This window comes from Thunnus maccoyii, chromosome 3 (assembly GCF_910596095.1).
Source record: "Thunnus maccoyii chromosome 3, fThuMac1.1, whole genome shotgun sequence".
Lineage (NCBI taxonomy): Eukaryota > Metazoa > Chordata > Actinopteri > Scombriformes > Scombridae > Thunnus > Thunnus maccoyii.
This window is the reverse complement of record NC_056535.1, coordinates 9,689,178-9,700,885: the sequence shown is the minus strand read 5'-3', so window position 1 is coordinate 9,700,885 and position 11,708 is coordinate 9,689,178.

Genomic DNA, 11,708 nt, shown 5'->3' with positions numbered 1-11,708 from the left:
GCCTCACCTGTTTCACTCTATCTGCTGTCAGCTTCTCTCTATCCTCTATCTCTTGTTTCTCTTTCACTTAGTTTTATCTCAATCTATTCTTGCCCATATTCTCTAACCCTATGTGAGGGAATTGAATCTGTCGCCTGTCTGTGATGTGTGTTTTTAAGATGACCCAAGTAAAGAGTAAGTTTTGCTGAAAGGGATCACGGCCTTTTCTATAGGTCAGGGTTGGATCAAACCTACTCTGCTGCAATAGTATGTCCAGATGAACATGCTAAAATCCCAGTTAAAAAAACACTTCAGTGACTCTGAACTTGTCTATTCTTAGTCAACTTTCAGTTCATTTTAGTTTTACTTTGCAGACAGAAATAAAGACAGTGTGGCAAATTTTATTGCTTTAAAGCTATACCAATCAATACTTTTATATTATCAGCTTTCAGGTCTTTGCTTTTATAGCATGTGACTTTACTGTTTTAAAAGAAATTAATGGTGAAAATAATAACCCTGTTGTTAAGGTTGGGGAATGATAGTGATCATGGTTTAAAAACACAAAGACACCCAACAATCCACCCCATTCTCCTCCCTATGGAGACTTTGTTTCCCCACAATAACACCTGATTCCTAACACCTGATCACCTGATTTCCTTTTCTGTTGTCATAATTACCAGTTGTAGAACAACTTACTGTTGTTTTTCTCTGTAGGACAGTCTTCTTTTGTAACAGCTGCCCTACCAAAAAACTTTGGAACTTTGGAAAACAAGAGAAAGCAAAATCCAGAAGTCTCTATTCCATTAAATCAATTTCACTTTATTCTGCTCGTATTCTGAGCGGCATGGACAATGGACCCACCATGGACCACTAAAGACTAAGTGCTCTCCTTACAAGGGGCCGATGGCGAGCCATCAACCCGCACATTTCTGGCTGTCTGGGTATTCTCTTATGTCGTGTGCTTCAGATTTTTATTAAATTATGTGTTTCTTATGATTACAATGTAAGTTTGATGATTTATAATCTTCAGCAAGCAAGTTATTCTTGCTGGGTTTAATTCCTCCATAATGCATTCATATTCACACTCTGAGGACAGAACTGGTATGTAATTTTTATTTTTTTCCAAAAAGCTGTGTCAATCTCACACTAGTGTTTTGAGAATGAATAACTTCCATATTCACATAGGCTACCTTCAGCTATCAGAGGCGCTGCCTCCTGTGAACAACCTAAACATCCATGTTTCCACTGTCAGTGTAGATGTGTTCGGATCAACCGTGCCACTGCAGTAATGGTGGTGTTGCTTCAGAGCACAACACATAATCAGCCAGCAGATTCATTCATAATGGATGTTTACATCAATGTACACAGATTCTAGCAAAAAGGCTCTTTGAGACCATAGCAAGATATCCATCTTTGTTTGCAGCATCAGATTTATATTTCCTCATTGAGGTTTAAATTTCAATTTAGTTGCATATCCTAGAACTAAACTAGGGTCTTATCAAGTGGTTGAATAAATCACTCACTCCTTCTCATTCTGACTCACAGTAATTTCTAATATCAGTTAAGTTGTGTTAAGGAACATTGACATCTGTCATTTGGAGGAAACCTGGAGCAAATCTGCTACCTTTCCAATTTGAAAAGTGAAAAGCAGTGGGTGCATTTTTTGTCTCCTTGTTCTCATCAGCATTATTCCTTTTATCACTCTTTTTTTCTCTCAGCAGGTCCCCTGTCTCATCAGTTTAATAGTGGTGTATTGAGCAAAGCATTTCCACAGGTGGTCTCCTCGGGCCAGAACCCAACCCCACTGTCCCTGGTCCAATTACAGCAAGAAAGAGAGGACATTTTTATTGGTCTGCAAAGGGACATTTCCATGGCTGCCATCTTCTCCAGGAGTAGAGTCGTCTAGTGCTTAATTACTCCTCCATTCTGAACTGGCAAGGGAAGGAAAACGTCCCCTGCTGAGACCTGGTGAGTCCCAGTGTATTACCAGCAAAGAATTTCTGACCTACTTCAAACACAAAATCCCACAACTTATTTTCACTGCTACCTTTTACCTTTTTTTATTTTATCAGTGACCCCAGGGCTCATGGTCAGGGTGGTGGGCTAGGTGTTGTATTTAAAAAGCATTTTAAATGTGGTCTGTTACCCTCCAAAGATCTCTCTAGCTTTGAGGCCCTTGTCCAAAAAATTCATTGCATAGACCCTGTCCTCTTTGTTGTTATCTATTGTCCCCTAAAGACCAGAAATACCTTGTTCTATTTCACACAGGTTCTGCCCTCTACTGGACTCTGGGTAATACTCTCCTCCACTAACACACAATTGCCCACTGAAATTTGCATGTATGTAGCCAGCCAATCATGACACATTTACTGATTACATGTGTCTCACACAGTATATAAGGCAGTGCTTTGCTGCCGCTCTCATTCTTCTCACTTCAGCGATGGAAAATCTGCTGACTCATCTTACCTCTCCACACGGATTCACCACTTCAAAACGCTTCGTTGTATACCATTATGTATTCTACTTCAAGTGCCTTGGATGAGACCACACGGAGAGAGGTGTTCAGCAGCCACCATCCTGCCCAGGCTGCCAAAAGCTGTCCGAGATTAGACGCCAGCAGCAGTGGGATCACTTTCTGTGTATCAACGTGATGCTCCGCTGTGAGGAGAGTGAGTCAGAGCTCATGATCAATGACCCTGAGCCCCCTGCTCTGGCCGACAACACACTGCTGCCACTCCCGGTCACCCCTGCTGAGATGATGGCTTTGTTGCAGATGTCGAAGATAACATCTAATCAGTGTCCAGTACATCTTCATCTCGTGGCGGAGCCCCACTGCAGGTGTCTGTCCGCTGGGACTTCCTGCAAGTGATGACCATCGTGGCAGGCCATGTTGGGCTAGCATATTCACAGCAAAACGTCAAGGTGAAGTCGGTTCATTCCATCTTACACAGCGTGTTATGGCTGTCCAGTGTTGCACAACACACACACACAGATGTTGACCCTGCCCCCGCTCCCATGAAGGAGGCGGAGGGCTGGGGAACTCGTGCCAGCCTAGGTTGTGATGTCCAGAGACATCAAGGCGCTGTGCCAGTTTGCGCATGTTACAGTCAGTGTGATGCTGTCAGAAAGCACACCTCACCCAATGTAACAGCACTGAATAACGTGTTTGCCTCCTGTTGTGGCCGCTGTTTCCACTCTGTCATGGAGCAGCATGTGCAACATCTCTGGCTTAGTGTGCGGTGTCAGGTTACATTATCTCTCCATCAGGGAGAAATATACCTGACGCGCGCTTATCTCAGAGTGAGGGGCGTGCATGCATGACGTGTTATTCTTCATCCATCTCCACATGAGAGACAAGGAGGATTGGACACAATAACACAAGGTCTGCTGCTGTGTTCACAGAGTGGCTAGCAGTTGCGCGTTCACGGACCACCCTGCCAGCTCAGGTCCTTCCACACTGGCCTTTTCTCTGCAGTGATGCCCAGAAGCATCACAGCGCTATGCCAGTGTGTGAGTGCTATGTTCGGCATGATGCTGTCAGATGCTGTCAGAAAGCCTCACCTCACCCGATGTAGCGGCTCTGAATAACATGCTTGACCCCCATTGTTATGGCTGCTGTTGTTTTGCCTCGAAACGGCACGCACAATCCTTCTCTTTTGTGAAGAGCGAGGCATCAGAGTGCATTATGTCTCCATCAGGGAGGAATACACCTGATTCGTGCTTAACACAGAGGAGGGGAGTACATGTCTGTCGTGTTCTCCTTCATTGATCTCCACATGAGAGACAAGGAGGACTGAACACAATGACACAAATATTGCTGCTGCTACGTTTACAGGGTAGCCAGCTCACAAACCTCCCTGCTGGCTCGGCCGTTTGTGTACTGGCTCCCTATGGGCCAAATTCCCATTTATGGAGGTGTGGTGGTGGAGAGAGCTGAAGCAGGATATCACAGCTTCCTGACTGCTGCTATGCAGCTGGTCGCTCACCTCCTGATGCAATTTTATGAGGTGTGGCAGTGCGAGTGCGTATTGATAGAGTGGATGGACAGGACACTGAAACTGGGTTGTTCTCTCCAGTTCTGCTGTGTTCCTCTTCCATTCATGGGCATCAAGGAGATGAGTCTATCCTCCCAGGGGGATATAGACTTCCTCTCAGCAAAGATCCAGGACCTGTTATAGAAACAGGCTGTGTCTGTTGTTCCCACTCACGACAGACAAACAAAGGGGTTTTACTCCGCGTACTTCTTGGGAACCAGGAATCCTAAGAAGATGGGAGATTTCAGACCCATTTTGGATCTCAGTTTTCAGACTGCGGCTGGGAGCTGTAGCGACAACCTTGACTGTCATGCAAGTGTTGGGGCTCATGGCGGCGGGCCATCCAGTGGTTCTACTGGGGCTCCTGAACATGCACATGGGGGTTTGCCAGCCTGCGCTTGGATCTCAAGAGGCACAAGCACCGCATGGTGAACATTCCCATATCGGTGCAGGAGAACCTGCGTTATTGGGAGTCCCCACATTATCTGTCGATGGGGACACTGCTGGGTTGAGTGACCTCCTACATAGCAGTGTTCACAGATGTGTCACTGATGGGGGCACCTACCTGGGGAGTGCGATAGGTGGTGTGTGGCCTTCAGGGGAAAACTGACACATCAACTTCCTTGAATTTCGTGAGTGCTCTTGATTCTCCAACACTTCCTGACTCTGGTTTAGGGGAGACATGAGTTGGTGAGAACAGACAACCACACCACAGTTGCCTACATCAACAGACAGGGCAGCCTGATCTGCAGTCCTGTTGAAGATGGCAGAGAACCTGTTGGTGTGGGTCCAGAACACCTCCTTTCTCTGAGAGCCCTTCACATTCCACTTCTGGAGAGCAGGGGTGCCAACCTCAAGTTTAAAGGCGGCCCTCTGGCAGAGAAGTGGGTGCTGCACCCTAAGATGGTGCAGCAAATTTGGAACCGGTTTGGGAAAGTGGTAGTGGACCTATTTGCCAATTGGAACAATACCCACTGCCCACTCTGGTTCTCCCTGACGCCACAAGACGATCCACCCATGGGGATGTATTTACACACGTGCCACAGCCAAGGAGGCTGCTTTACACCTTTTCTCCTCTTCATCTCATGCCCCTTCTGCTGGAGAGAGTGAGACAAGAGTGGCTGTCGGTCTTCCCTATAGCCCCAGACCACCGTTCAGTGTTGTGGTATGCAGAGATGACCCAGATGTTGGTGGTCCAGCCCTGGTCCATCCTCCAAGCCCACGGGACCTATCCCCGGAGGCAGGCTCGATAGGCGTGCTGCCCATGTTGGGCCAACCTCTCCAGGCTTGGCTTCTGAGAGGAACAGGCTGATGTGGTCTGGACTGTCTGCAAAGGTGGTTCAGACCATCCAGGTGGTGAGAGCAGGATCCACCATTGCTTGTGACAAAGCAAAGTGGTTGAGATTCCAACGCTTGTGCAAGGAAAGGTTCTCTCCTTTCTACAGTATCTTTTGGAAAAGGGGCTGTCTCATGCCACTGTTAAAATGTATGCAGCAGCTATTTCCTCCTGTCATGAGGGTTTTGGCGACAGACTTGTCTTCACCCACTCCTTCATGAAAAGTTTCTTACAGAGAGTTAGGAGACAATGCCTGATGACACATGTCTCCGCCCCCCAGTGAGAACTACCGTTGGTGCTTAAGGCCCTAGTGAGTGAGTGAGAAATATTCCACTAGAGGCATCTATTGTGCCCAGTACGTGTGTTGGCATGTTACTGTTGTTGTTGAATGCATGGCCCCTATTTGGTGCACTGAACAGCTGTTTGTGTGCTATGGTGAGAGAGTGGCCAGTAAAATCCTATCCAAGAAGCGCCTAGCTAGTTGGCTTTGTGAGTGCATCTCCCAAGCCTACAGGCAGGTGGGTAAGGACCCCCTGCTGTGGTCCAAGCACATTCCCCACGAGGTGCAGCAGCGTCAATGGCCTTATTCAGTGGGGTGAGTGTCAAGGACATATGCACAGCAGCATCTTGGTCTACACCTTGTCTGATCATAAGGTTCTATCTCTTGGACATGATGGGCTCCTTTTAAGGGTCTGTGCATGCAGGGGTGATTTAAGACTTGTGAAAAGGGTGGTGTGAGTGTCAGCTGTGGTACACCTGACCCCCCTATGCAATATGTGCCTGCATTCTCCTGCGCTCCATGATGACTGAGGGAATGAGGTGTGCAGGGTGTCCATTATATGGTTTTTGACCACCGTGAGGTTAGGCCATGGTTATACCCAGTTTCATGCTCATGTTAGCGGGGGCTGGCTTGGGCCCCCTACTGCTCCACTGCAATGGCTTGGATTAGAAAGTAGTAGGTAGGCTCTGCCTACTGTACTCATAGAGTCCAGAAGAGGGCGGAGCCTGTGTGGGATAAAACAAAGGTTATGCTATTGTAATCCTAGTTCTAGGCACAGGCGGACCCTCTACCGAGTGGTTTCTGGATGAGAGCTGCAGCAAAGTACTGTCTTATATACCATGTGAGACACATGTAATCGGTTAACGTGTCCTGATTGGCTTGCTATGTACATGCAAATTTCAGTGGGTGATTCTGTGCATGTAATTGCAGGAGAGTATTACCCATAGCATCCAGCAGAGGGCTCTGCCTGTGCTTATAGAATTAGGTTTACAATATCGTAACCTTTGTTTTTGCCTGAACTGTCAGAGTTTTTATCCTCAGTTGTTCTCTGTCGTGCCAAAGTTTTAATTGCCGGTGACTTATATATACTTATATGCGTTGATGATATTTCTGATGACGTTGCAACTGAATTTTTAAACATTATGGAGTCCTTTAATTTTGCTCAACATATGTCAGGCCCTACTCATAAATGTGGCCATACATTGGACTTAGTTTTTACTTTGGGTCTGGATTTATCATCTTTGGTTTTAAGGGACATTTTTGTTTTATCTCTGATCATCTATGTCTTGTGTTTAACTCTGTGTTTTATGTGAACAGGGATCCTCTTAAGTGGGGAAATTGCTCACACATGGACTCTGCTGAATCCTCAGATTTACTTTCAAACACAAATGACTCAGTGAACTGTGTCAATGATTTGTGTACAACTGCTTTAGATAATGTTGCTCCTCTAAAATGTTTATTTAAATCCAATTCATCAACTGTATAACCTTGGATTACTGAAAGAATCCATGGCATGAAAAGGGAGCGTAGGAAGACTGAGAGACAATGGAAGGAATCAAAGCTCTCAGTACACTATGAGCATATGTGAGCATATGAACTTTTTATTAGTCTTATAACAGTGAAATTAAAGATGCAAGAGCAAAATACGTTTCAAGGCTCATCACCACCAGCCAGCACAGGACTAGTTTCTTATTTAAGACCACTGATCGATTAGTCAACCCTAGTACTTCTGGTGTCCCTATTATTTCTATTGCAGACTGTGAGAGGTTTTTAACCTTTTTCATAGATAAGATTGAGCACATTCGATCAAAGATTCACCTGCCCCACACACACTTCTGTGTCTGACTTAGCTTGTCCTCAGCTGGATACTTGGTGTTTTTTAGGAAATTTTTAGGAATGAACTGAAACTATTTCACATATGACACCATCATCAAGCCCACTTGACATAATACCTACCAAATTCTTATTAGAAGTTCTAGATACTGTAGCCCCCCCTCTCAATCATCAACAGTTCTTTATTTTCTGGATGTTTTCGTGATTATTTTAAGACTGCTAGTGTCCAGCCACTTCTAAAAAACTGGTTCTGATCCCTCTGACTATAGACTATAGACTGATTTTCTTAGCTTCCCTTTATATCAAAATTCTAGAGAAAATGGTCTCAAATCAATTTTTGGAAGTCTTGATGAATAACAGTATTTTTTGGGAAATTTCAATCAAGTTTCCTACAGCAACAAAGCACAGAGACTGCCCTTGTAAGAGTTGTCAATGATATCTTTATGAAGGCTGATGCAGGCAAATTTTCAGTACTGGTTTGATCTTAGCGCTGCGTTAGACACGGTGGATCATATCATTATTATTGAAAGGTTGAAAACATGGGTTGGTATCTCTGGGATTGCCCTCCAGTGGTTCCCCTCATACATTTCTAACAGAAAATTTGTTGAGTCTGTTGATGGCTTTACCTCCTCTCAAGCATGGTCTATGTATGGGGTGCTGCAGGGCTCCATTCTAGGACCAATTTTATTTTCTCTTTATTTACTCCCTTTGGGCCACATTATCAAATAGGATTTAATTTAATTGCTATGAGGTGATACTCAGCTGTACTTGTCCTGCAAACCATCTGAATCAGCTAAGTTATCTTCCCTGCATAATTGCCTAACTGCGGTTAAGGATTTGATGGCAGTAAATTTTCTTCAGCTTAACCTCTCAAAATGGAAATCCTTATTAAAGGCCCTGAGCACACTCATGGCCAGGTTCTGCCTTCATGCCTTCTTGGCTCTCTAGCTCAGCATGTGGTGCCCACAGTTAAAAATCTTGGAGCTATTTTAGACCAGAACTTTACTCTCGAGTACCACGTTAAAAGGCTAGCTCAGTCTTTTTTTCCACTTGAGAAACACCTCTAGAATTGGATCTTTTATTTCTTTTAATGATCTTCAAAGAGTAATTCATGCATTTATCACTTCTCATCTGGTTTATTGCAATGCAGTGTTTATATGCCTTGGCCAAAACATGATTGCATGGCTTCAGGGTGTCCAAAATGCAGCCACCAGACTTTTCACCAAATCACAAAAGCATGATCATATCTCCCCTATTTTAGCTTCCCTTCACTGGCTGCCTGACAATTTTAGAATGGATTTTAAAATTTCTCTTGACTTTACCATACCTGGTATACCTGGTTCAGGTATGGCTCATGCCAAAAATAAATAATAATAATAAAAATAAAAATAATAAAATTCACTGCCTTCTTTTAAATCGTCTCTCAAAACTTATTTCTACCTTATGGCTTTTGCTTAATCATTTTACCTGTTACTTATTTTATCTGTTAATTTATGTGTTACTTTTACCCATTATTTTATCATTACTTTTAACTGTTTTATGCTCTTTTATTTGTTACTTGTTTATTTGTTGTTAATTTTGTATTGATTGTTTTCCTGCTTTCTTTTACTTTTCCTTGTTTGTCAAGCACTTTGTAATGGTTGTTTTGAAAAGTGTAATACAACAGTATATGATTGAATGTGTGGCAACTAATATTCCCTTCAAGATTGTATATAGAGGTACCAGCAGACTCTTAATAACATACTTTTCCATACAATACATAAAAAGGCATATAAATAAATTTCAATTAGTTAAGAGCAAAGGTGTCATAAGTAAAAATTATCTCAAAGTTACACATTAAAAAACAATTGAAAGCCTGTTTAATGACAGTAATGACTATGATTTGAATTGTCATAGAGTACAAAAATACAAAGTGCATTGAATTCAAAACGAAACGAAACAAAACAAAACAAAAAACTGAACATTTTTTTGTATGCAAATGATTTGGTTATATTTTCTCTCTGCAGTGCTGTTCTTCAATGTTCTCCAATACGGTGCTGACTTTGACATATGTTTTAATGCTAAAAAGAATAATGTAATGATAATTAGATGTACAGTGAATATAAATTCTTCTTCAGTCTTCTGAATTCTATTGTAATTAAATAGAGACAGTCTTAAAGTAAGCAATGAGGTCAGATATATTGGGTCAGCAATTAATGGATGATTTACTGAATGACAGCCTAAACGTAAGCACTATCAGAAACGATCTGCTCAGTGCAACACACATACAGTATATTTCATTGCTCTCATTTGGTGAAAAAGCCTGACTCCTCAGCATAAAAAGAGCAGTATGCAGAGGCTGACAGTCGCTTACATGGGGATTTTATTGTGTGTGCCAAGATTTATAGTGCTAGTCATATGTTCATCAGCATAAATATACCCACATGCCAGGCAGCGATAAGAAACCTTATATAAAAATGTATATGCAGATAGAGAACAGCATAACTGTTGCATTAGCAAATCGTACCTAAAGTTGCACACATTATATGACTGAGATGTGGTGATGTTGATACAGGGGTGTATTTGAACATTAAAGAATGGGTGACAAAGACTGAAATGTTAAGTTTAGTAGGTTTTTGATTTTTATGTTGTATGATTATGTGTGTAATGGCTGTTTTTTGAGATTTAATTTGTATCCTTTTTTTTTTACAACAGACCAAGGACATGGAACAAAAAACAGTTGATAGATTGTAGATGAAACACACACTGTGATCTCTAACTTGACCTCTACCTTAGACTACCTAAGACTATTTATCACGGAATAATAGTGTCATACTACATTTACCTTTATTGACTTTAAGGAGGTTGTTACTGTAGATATTCAACATTTAAAATCCACCATACAGCTTTCAAGGGAAGTGAAACTTTTGGTGGTATCCATTTTCATAGGCATATGCATGTGGTCATTTACCACTGGAGGGAAATTTGACTATGGATTATTTTGGCCAAGTAGTTGCATACAAATACAAAACTGTAGAGGACCTCGGTCAGAACCAAGAGCAACTCCACTGTTCAGGGTGTCAGTTGAAGATGTAGAACATTAAATTTATCTTTAATGACATAGGAAATCAACCACTTGAGAGAAAATCATGTGAACAGCCATGAAAGCACAACTCAGGTCAAGTAGAAATATCAGTAGCAAGGAGGCCTCACCTTGACATCGACATCACTTAGGCCTGACATGGTCCTACGGTCGTCTTACGGCAGTGTGTGTTCAGGTTTGAGCTGACTCTTGCCTGAGAAGACTGGATCAAGGAGGCCCAAATATCAAAGAAAGATAGCCAAATATCAGGAGCTGGTAGACCAATGTAAGTGGCAGTGATAGAGACCTTGCTTCATATCCATAAAGGTGGGTTATTGATACTTTGCTGGTTGCTCGCTATCCAGAGTACTTGCACTGCTAGGCATCACAGGGGCAGCAAAGAAGCACCAACAGAGCCTGCCAAAAGAACTTCCAGATGGCTTTGGATCACAGGGAGTGATCTGTGGGGTAGAGCTGCTGGGACACAAGTCTGGTTCTGATCAACCTTGGCTGGGTTGCCCTAGTAATGGCATCTGATATTGAAATACTCAAAACACCTGACCTCAGGTAACATCACTGATGGTGTGTCCCAGTGTCCTATCGGGTGTATCGCAGAACCTTAGAAGAGATGTGGAACCTTGGATGTTGCTTAATGATAATGATTGAATAAGTGAGATACATACTGCATCCTCTTACAACAGCTCATTACAGAGTTGGAAACCAAAAGCAGACTCAGGACACAGAGCAGGTATAGTAAAAACAGTCTTCACCTTGTCAAGAGGCAGGCCTAGAATCAGCAGGAGCAGAACAATCCACAAGACACAGAATAAATTGTAAGCGCCATATCAAGCAAGGGCATCATAACAACAGACACAGACAAAACATCGAAGGCTCGAATTCTAAGACAATATACATGATCTGGCAGAGAGGGATAATTAGTAACTATGTATATATGAACTATGGTGAGTGGCAGCTTTACAGACAGATGATGGGGTCCGGTTGATGGCTAGGGATGAGAGATGACATGCAAACTGCAATTTACAGTGTCAAAGTCTCACTCATTGTAGGCCCATCCATCCAACCTGACCTGCTTCCTCAGACTTCAGAAAGTGGTATATCACACGATGTCCCTCATTGCTATTGAACATAAACCTAAACAATATTACTGATTAACAATAGTCCAAG